The sequence below is a fragment of the Paralichthys olivaceus genome, chromosome 5 (genome assembly GCF_024713975.1).
Source record: "Paralichthys olivaceus isolate ysfri-2021 chromosome 5, ASM2471397v2, whole genome shotgun sequence".
Lineage (NCBI taxonomy): Eukaryota > Metazoa > Chordata > Actinopteri > Pleuronectiformes > Paralichthyidae > Paralichthys > Paralichthys olivaceus.
The window spans coordinates 9,517,372-9,527,853 of record NC_091097.1 but is presented as its reverse complement, the minus strand read 5'-3'; positions in this window follow the sequence as shown (position 1 = coordinate 9,527,853).

Below are 10,482 nucleotides of genomic sequence, written 5' to 3'. Positions count from 1 at the left end.
TAATAGTGTTAATGTGTGTAGAAACACTTATTTAACACGTATATATAAACTGAACTAGAATGAAGTCAGAACACCTCCTCCAGACTTTATTCTAGTTTATATTTAAGTTTTAAGAACAATCATTCATATCATCATATACTATTGTCGTATAGCATTATAATTACATTAAATAAATTGATTAGTGTGTGATTCAGGGGTTGTATCACATAGAATTTAAAAGCTGATGAGATCTTTTAAACGTGTATCCCCCATGATTCTGTAACGCTATGTGCAGACACACCCCTATGATTTTATGTTATTATAATGTGTTTTATTATATTTTATAAATCAATGAGAATTCACTTTTACATTATTCAGATTAATATTGTGAGATGTTTTAGTTTGAATTTATAAAAACAAGTTTTTTTTCTCAGGCCAAAACCAAGAGATCCAGAAAACTTTTTCTACTGGTCATATTCATTGGTCTCAACATTGATGTACCACAGTTATTTTATTATATTTCTTTGATTTTGTATTTGTTGACTGGTTTAAATCATATGTCTTCACAGCTAACAAATGTCAGAGTGATGTTTATATATTTTTACAAGAAATATCCATCCATCATGTAATTTATATACTGTAGATTCACTCCCCATGATTTCATTTTTCAGCTATTTCCTTCATTTCCTATGAGGACGTGTGGCTGCACGCAGACATCCTGCCTGTGTCTGTGAAGGTAACCTGAGAGGTCAGGGATAAGCTTGTCATTAGTGAAATTATTTAAAAATCACTCCACTGCTCTGATAGACATGATTAGATGGACACAGTTTTCATTTGTCTCTGCTCTGTTCTGTGGGACACAGTATACAGTGTTTCAATATAAACAGATTTAAGATGGGATGATGAAAATCAGATTCAAATTAAAAACAGCTCATACATGTCATGTTTACTAATTCACTTTATGTAAGATTGATTTTTTTGTTCAGGTTTTATCAAAAATAGACAAATTAAACTTCAAAAGCACTTTAAAAGTTTTATTTAAATAAAAATGTCTTGAAGAGGGTTGCTATTGACAATAATGTAACAACTGGCTTCTAATCTTAAAGAACACTATGAACGTTTCACAGTGTAAGTGAAATATGGCTAAATATACATATATCATGTTGCGATAGTGATAGTATACACTGTGTTTCTTTTTGTTATGACTATCTGTACAAACAGGAAGGGGGAAAATAATCAATCACTGTGCATGGCATCAGCTTCCTGTGTTTGTGACAGTGTGTCAGCCCCTGACATGTTTACAGTGCTGTGGATCTCGGCCTCATGCTCTCTGGCTTTGGCCCTCAGCTTGGCGATGCTGCAGGAGCGGAGCTCCTCTGAGCTCGGCCCCTCCGGCCTCTCCCACTTCCTAGACCTTTGGGTCACGGGCTGCTTACGCACAGTCAGCGCGGCACCCGCAGCCTTTGTCCATAGATAATTTTCTCCTTCCTGTCGCTTCTCCCAGTGCTCGCTGTCAGAAGTCTCTGACTGCTGCTCTGAACTCCTGCTTGCTTTCTCAGAGGCTTCATCATTGTCTCTTTTAACAAAAGCCCCTGCTACTACAAGCTGGCTCTGGAGCTTCAGCTGCCGCCTCATCTTGGCTCGACGGTTCTGAAACCAAACCTGTACACAAAATATAAATATAGATATAAATATACATTCGACATCTGGAAAATGTGCCTTTAAAGTCACAAAAAGAAAAAGTTCATAGTCAATTGAAAGAGTTATTTGTTGCTTTAATCATTCGGTTCAGATTTCTTTCTAATGTGATGCCAATGTAATCATGCTGAAAATCTTATTTTCTTACATAAGACTTATTTGATCTAACTGTAACAGCTGAAGCTGAACTTTTCAACAAATTTGGACAGAGCGCATCGTGAAATACTGTATGGACCAGAGGACCGAGTACAGTACAACCAGGGACTTATGCTCATATCGGCACGTGACGACTATTTTAAGATAGAAATGTCACTGTATTCAAGCTATATTACATTTATATCAACAGAAATATACATTGCTGTGGCAAAATAGGATCCATTTTCCAAGAATTGATGTGATACTGTTGAAAACTTTGAGATCTTGAATAGAACTTAAGTGAGAGCTCTGTGGGATTAAATGTTGCAGCACAAGTTGGTTGTGATTGACCTTTATACAAGATATTACAAGGTCTCAACCTTCCTGTGTAAAGTACCTTGAGATAAAATATGCTGTGATTTGATGCTGTACAAATAAACATTAAACCTTTCCACGATGAGTTTGAAGCGAACATGTTCAGAGAGAGTTCAGTGAGTCGGTCACCTGCACTCTGGCCTCGATGAGGTCCAGTCTGAGGGCCAGGGCCTCCCTCATGAAGATGTCTGGGTAGTGGGTGGTCTCGAAGGCCTTCTCCAGCTCCTCCAGCTGCCAGCTGCTGTAGTTGGCCCGTGCGCGACGCTGCTTCACTGGCCTCTGTTCATCTGGAAAGCACGAGCACCAATTACACAATCGCCAACGGGTGACAAAGAACTAATGGCTGTAAATTGGGTAATTAGCGCAGCAATCATTAGGCCCACTTTAACACTGCTTGATAATTGATTGTTAGTTTCGAGCTGTTAGCCAATCTTTTGTAAACATTTACACTGCAATCGGATGGTGACTCACTGACTGTCTTAGAGACTGTGCCAGTTTGGCTGATGAGCTGTATCTGCACACGTCCTTTATTGTACAGTCAGTCTCTATTTGGCCACAGGTGCTTTGAACTCACCTACGCCCTCCGAGAGTGGCCCCAGCCCGACCGCCTGCGTGGCCAGCAGCAACGCCTCCTTGCATGGCTCCGGCTGCAGATAACTCCTCAGGGATTCGTAGCTGATGAAGGGCCCTGGGATCAGGATCTGAGGTTGGGAGCCCAGTCTGGTTGGGAACGCCGGGAAAAGGTGAGCTGCAGCAGGTGAATGGAAAACTGCAGGGAGGAGGGTAGAGACCAGTTGCCCCGGGCCAAACATGTCCAAGCTATTAAAAGTCCAATATTGAGGGGCAGTCCAGGCTCAGTCCTACAGGGATGCTGGGTGAACAATGAAATGCATCCCAACATCCAGAGTAATACAAAATAAAAGAGTGAGTTGGATCCCTGTATCAGTCCAGTTGTGAGAGCTGCTGTTTGTGCAGGTATAAGGTGTCGCCTGAAGAGCGAAGGTATGACTTAAGTAGCGGAGGTGGTCTCACCTGAGCTGTTCTGCACCTCTCGGCAAATCCTCCCCCCCTCCTTCCCTGGTCACATGACCTCCAGACAGACAGCAGGGGTTGGTTTATAGGACAGAGGTGAGAATCCAACCTGTGATTCATCCCTCAGTGGATTATCAGTGTTACCCCATCAGTGTTCGCTGTGTTTCCTAGTCGTAGGGTGTGATTGGGAAAGCAATATATTTCTATTTCAGTGTTATGGAACGTTCTTTCTACCAGGGACGGGTTACAACATCTCTGACGTTTCAAGCAGGGAGATGGACAGAAGCTCAGTGTGCACACGCAACACCGTGAAGATTTGCAAAACTCTTATCTGACTGGTTTAACAGTTGTCAAGTGTAATAAGAACAAATAACTGCCGAGCTGACTTAATGAAAACACAGGTTGTTCAGTCCTGTTGGACAAAAAAAGATCAGCGAACCCTGAAGAGCGAGTTCCAGGACAAACAAACCTGAGAAGCTCATTTGTCAGATGTTTTTAATCTCTCAAAGTAATGTCATGTTTCCTCCTACTGTTGATTTTACTGTTTAAATTTATTGTCATCAAGACAGGCTGTGGAAAAATATCCTGTCGATTAACCTCGCAAGTAAGAGCAGTGTAAACACACAGATTTCTTATCATGACAGCAGGAATTAATGTCATAAACAAACCTGGTAAACTGGGTGTATTAGAACAATGACAACGGTAAAAACAGTTTCATTGTTTTGGCTTGACTATTAAAAAAGACATATTCATTTTGCATATAATGAAAAAAGTGCTGCTCTAGTGTGTGGGTTTCTGTTTTAGCAGAGGGAAAAAAGGGATTTTCATGAAACTTGGTAGAAGAATGTGGCATGGCTGGTGAATTTCCTAGGGAATAACTCACGTCTTGATGAAATAAATCAGGGATTATTCGAGGATATGATTTTGTGCCATTTGATGCAACTTGATTAATTTGTTGGGGCTTGGTGAAGGAATGTGTTTTATTGTGTGCCATTTTGTTTTTTTCACCTCAGGGTTGGATCCAGCATGTTCACCACTTAACCAGGGAATAATGGATCATGATGGAAAAAAAAAAACAGACATGTTGATCCTAATAATATCTATCAGTGTGTAGGATCCAAATAAAAATCTGGATCTAGTGAATTTAAATGTGATTTCATAGTGGAAGTGTTGGGCCTTGATGGAGGAACATGCTCTAGTTACACTTGATTCCAAGTGTGTAGTATTTATTAGCAGTGTGATTGGTGGAGTCCATTGTGTGTTTTTCTTCAGATGTTTTACACCATTCAGACATGTAGGATATTGAGCAATAATTGAAGGAAGTGATGTTTTCTTAGCTCCACTGTTGTAAAACATGCAACAGTGAGTGTTTCGCAGACACTTACAGGAATCTTCCATCTCCGATCAAAGCACACAAATCAACACATTAACAGTGAAGACAGGAAGATTATTAACACTTTTTTTCCCTTAGAGCAAAGCAGCTGTAGCTTAGCGTTGATGGATCTCTGATGAGATGATCGCCAGCGCTGTCTGTGTGAATTAAACACAGGTGAGTCAATTAATCCGTATCACCTAACAGCACGTCCCGCTAACTGCTCGTCACCGAGACGGCGGTGAAAACACTGAGCTGTCAGTGTCGTCACCGGCGGACTGGCTTTGATCAGCCGTGGGACGTCAGCAGGAGGCAGCTGGTCAGGGCTGAGGTGAGTCACAGGACGGTCGTACCTGTGCGAGCAGCGAGGGCCGCCAACGCCTCACCTGTGGCCCTTTCATCTGCACCTGTTCAAACACCACATTAAAGTCTTGGTGGAGGCAATGAGCAGGTCAGGATTAGGGTTTGGCAGAAGGTAATGTGACTAAAGGTTGATGTTGAGGTGGTTTTACAAGTTTTTCAAACAAAATTTCAAACCTTCCCTGTTTAAACTTTAAAGATTCAGTGAGTAAGATTTAGGTGAAAAGGATGTTTGGGCAGAAATTGAATATAAAATAATCCTAGTGATATTTTTCACTCATGTGTAATGATCTAAATTCTTTAGATTTTTGTTTTTACAGTCATCCAAACTGGACACACTAAACACCTACACACTGAACCTTTAATAGGAAATCTTGTCATTATTAGATATGCTCTTTCACACCATTGGACCATAGAGCAGGGCGATATGATGTATTACAGGTTTTCATATCAGTCGATATTGATATTTATCATGATACATATCACATTATATTTGAAGCAAGGTTGAAAAACAGTGGAGACAGAGCCTTTGCTGCTGTGGCCCTCAAACTCTGGGCCAAAACAGCAGAAGAGAAAAATGTTGTGACTGAAGTTCTGCAGATGAAGGATTGATACTCCAAAGAGCGACATGATATATTATCATCTATAAATAAGTATGTTCATTTAGATTTAACATATTCTATTTCATTTGTGTTTTTGTCCTCTTGTTTACTTTGATACATAGTTGTGGGTTTTGTTTCGTCATATTATTAAAAAGACACCTGAGTGAAGGAGGTGTGGAGGATTGCCCCGCCCTACATACAAAACATGTTTAGCTTAATGAGAGGTGCTTATTTCCATTATATTATAATCTCAAAATGCTGAAAAGGCATATTTGATTAATACCGTGGCAAAGTTTCACAGTTTTCAGCACTTCTGTTTGTTTGTGTGTGAGAAAAAAGACAGACAGACACTGAAATGAACCATTTCTTGGTTTTTACGAGTTCTGCTGGGAAAAGGAAAATAGATTAAAAGTGTCTGCTTTGAGCTGTGGCTAAACAAACACTGTGTGTGGTGGAACTGATGACTGAATAGCCATCTGCGTTTGTCCCTGGCACACAGGTAGTTACAGGGATTTCTGCTCTGTCTGAAAATAGACCCCGTTCCTCCACCCCCCTGCAAAATTCTGTTTGTCTGTGCGTGGCTCCGTTAAGTCCCATTGATCCAGATAATCAGACACAAAATTGGTGAAAAACCGGTGGGGGAGGTTCTGACAGTAGTTGCTCTAAAGATAATTGAAGGAGGCATTAAGACAACAATGGTGTCGGCTAATGCCCGGCCTTGTTGCTCGCTCAGGTATGTCTAGCTCCCCGGGATGATAAGGCAACACTGGAGATCCACAGCTAAAATGGCAATCATCGTATCATTAGCAGACCTTCGACAGCAGGGACATAATGTGTTTTATCTGTCGGTTCAGCAAACCTTGACTTGTTTCAGCTTGCATTCATTCACTCACTCGCTGCAAACTGGAGGAAAAGGGACATCGGAACTCCCCTTCAAAGGTGTGTCGCTTGATCTCAGATAACAGAGATCCTCACATTTGGAAACACTTAAAGTCCCTCTCTGCTGAAACGTGTGTTTTGATTATTGTTACTTTACTTGGATGATTGGACTTCACTTTGCAGAATGAAGCGTGCGCAGACTGTAAAAGGCTGTTTTCACTTTCATCTGCTGAAGAAGGAAATTTTATCATGGAAGCACATTCAACCACTAATAAGTGTTTTCTTCAGTAAAGTCCAATGGAAGAAAACTATATAAAACATATATAACACAGTATAAACCTTGGTAACAGTTTGAGAAATAGATCTTATGTGCAAATTATATATTCTACAGCTGCAGGCAGCTGTTTTTAGCAAAAATACTCTTAAACCCACTGTACAATATTTTCAGCAGCAAACAGCAGACAGACACATATGGAGACTAACTGCTGATGACATAGTGCAGGGTAATTATCAGCTCAACCAACCAAATCAATCAAATTCTGTTTGTAAAGCCACTTATTCACAAATCTTAATTTGGCCCATAAAGCTTAACAAGGGGCGACATCTTCGGCTCTTAATGCAGGTAAGCATCTCTCCCAGGATGGACAGAGGTGCAGACAGTAACAGAGCAAATCAACAAAACAGGCTAACAGAGAGTGAATATTGTAACTGTAGGATTTAGAAAAAAGTCAGTTTCACACTGGAACACGATTGGCGTCAAAACAGTTTTTACTATCACACAATCAAAGTCATACAACTGTGATGTGGAGCAAGTTGATTTTTTGGTGGGAAAACCAAGTAAATACAAATAGAGAACATCTGAGGAGAAGCTTTAAAGCTGTCATAACAGAGTTTTTCTTTTCAAAACAACACTGAACACAACACTGACGTATCCTTATCTTTTAATCTGACATGATAAACGTTGTACAAATAGTTTTCTGTTCAGCTCCGTTTCCTCGCTGAGAAATATGTGGCTCTTCAGCTGCTAAATCCTCAGCAGTGAGTCTCTGTGTGCGTCTACTGTTTGGTGCTGAGCATTTTCAGCGTACAGTGGGTTTAAGGGCGTTCTTGCTGAAAACAGCTGCTTGCAGCTGTATAAATATGCACATATTACCAGGGTTTACACTGAGATACAGTACCGTTTTCTCATCTTTGAATTTGTTGCAGAAAACACTTTTCAGAGAGATAAAATTCAAATGGGCTATTTAACCTCTTCTCCGTGACAGACACGGCTGAAGTGGATTAACTGTCACACTCTGCCCTCAGTGTGACAAGATACAATCTGACATAATGGAGATCATCAACACAGCACAGTATTATTCTTTCTCTTTCACGACGGTGGCACTTCAGTTCATAAAACACCAGTTCTGCCAAATGTCACACGGAGACGGATGATTATCGTCAGCTCCGCTGTCATGGGAATATATCTATCTGGTGTAATTTGCAGCCTCGAACATAAATGAGCACAGATAAGATCAATATTTAATGAAAGTGTAAGTGAAGCTTAAGGGTTGTCACTTATGCGGCGGCTGTTAATGGCATGTCACATTATCATACTTATCAGATTGGGTCAATCTTAACTGCAATTACTGGCCTCATTTCTATTTAATTCATTACAAATGTTGAATCATTTCGGTCGTCCACCTCTGTGCAAACACACCAGGAATATGTTCTCCAGCTGCCTGCAAGTGTGTTTTAGTGTCAACCTGCACAAAAGATTCAAACTAAAATCTATTAATGGAAGTGTGGATTGGTATAATTCAATCAACACACCTAAAATGTGTTTGTAACTAGGAAGAAAAGTGTGTTTCACGGCTGAGGAGACCCCTATGCTCGGTGCCTCACTCTCCCTGGTAATAGTATCCAGCAGTGAGCGGCCTGATTGTTTTAGTCCTGGATCACTGGCCATGGGATAAACCTGAGAGCCCAGTGTGCTTTTCATGTCAAAACCTTCAAGGGAAAGCGGCCACAATCCAAGAGCAATCACACTTGAGACATCAAAGTGCCAGGGAGAAGAGAGGCGAGAGACGGTCCACATTTTTTCCACGCAAGCCAAGTGCAACTCAAGCGTGGAGGAAGAGGAGATGATCTAAGGCGAGGGTGCCATTGAGAGGAAGACGGAGAGCAGACAGATGTGCACGGGCAGGTAGCGGCACATCGGGGCCCCTCGTGTAGCAGAGAGAGAAACCAAGACGAAGCCTCCGCTGGCCGCATTCCTGTCCGCTCACTGTCCACTTTCACATGGGCAGGAAGACGCACTGGCAACTGCGTGTCTGCACTTTGACACAATATGTCACATCGTATTTCAACAGCCTCGTGGTCAGTGCTGGAAGAATACTCAAAATCTTTACTCAAGTTAAAGTACCAATAAACTATGAGCGGAAACTAGAACTCTCTAGTAAATGCCCTGAATTCAAAACTTAACATGCTGGAAAAGTACGAACAGAAAGTATTACAAGAAAGCGTAGAAAAGAAAGTAGTAAAAGTTCTGCTGTGGACACCCTGGCATCCTTCAGACTCCTGACACCTTCAAATTCTCTTCATCAAGCCAACTCCCAAAATTCACAAGATTAGGATTAGATTATAAAGGAGATTAGATCAACATTGTGAGATTTACAACATTTCCACAATTTCCCCAGGGAATTATTCCTGAATTTAATTGAAGGGGACTGTTGGCAGAGGAATGTGATACTTTTTAACACTATATTGTATATAACGTGTTTAATATTTGCTTTCCTATGTGACATCATAATCTGAAAAGTCGCTAATGTTGTCAGAAACGTGTCGTGGAATTAAAAAGTAAAATACTTCCCTTTGAAATGTTGGGGAGAAGAAGTGCAAACTTGCTTTAGGTAAAGTACAGTCATCAGAACTGCACTTGTTAGTTACTTAGTTTCCATGGTTACCTCAATAAATAAGTTCTGTGAAGATATTTTATAACCTTGCACTCAAAAATGTTCCGTACGGACAAATGAGCAGCTGCATGCCAGGGCACCCAGCCTGGTGCGATGAATAAAGGGCGCAGGGTTGTTAACTTGTCAGTGGTCCGTCAAGACCATTCAGCAGTGCAGCGCCCCCCCCCCCCCCTCCTCGTTAGCTGTCACTCATCCCTGTTCCGCCTCACTGCTGCCCAGCCAATAGGATGCTGGCGCCTGACCAAGAGCCCAGGCTGCTAGGACTTGTGCAGTAAGTTGATTGATAACCATAAACAGAGCTTTCGGCTAGTTATAGGACACCATACAGGTGCAATTAACACATCGCGGACTGAGACGGCATTGAGAGATCAGCAGGTAGGGTGCATGATGGGTAGGACGCTATTAGGTGTACATATGGACAAGTTATAGCAACAGATGTGTGATGATATAATATATGCATAAAGAGGGATTGTGATGATTCAGAAGACAAAGAAACATGTATTATGTTTTCACCTGTGTCTGTGTGTCTGTTTGTGTATTTGTTGGCAGGATGCGGCAAAATGACTGAACCCAACTTCCAAACTTGAGGAGAGAAGGGCTCAGGGATGGAGGCCAAGATGTTTTGGTGCCGGTGTGGATTAAAAGGTGGATTCAGGATTTTTTTTTTCACTTTAATTAACAGTTTCATGGCAAATAAATCCTTTGGTTATTTTCTTTTTTCTTTTAAACAACCCGATGAGAACTATCATGTGTAGGATTGTTTGGCTTTAGTGGAGCTATGAGCTCTACTGGGTGTCATATTTATTTAAATCCTGTAAATGACCGTAAACAGGCAGTTTTGAGTCACTTTAACCTCAAGGCTGCAATAACCTGCTTTCATTTGTTCACATCCAGCCTGCGTATCTCACACCTTCCATTTCTGATCGACAGACTCCACTGACCCACCAGTGTGGGCATGTCTCGCCCTCACCGAGGATCCTCGGTGGCTTCATCTCCTCCTATGTAACAAAACACCAGAAGCGGTTGTCGTTGCAAAATGGCCTCTACCCACATTGCTTCTTCAAAGCAGCCTTCGGTCTGTGTGATTGAACAATTA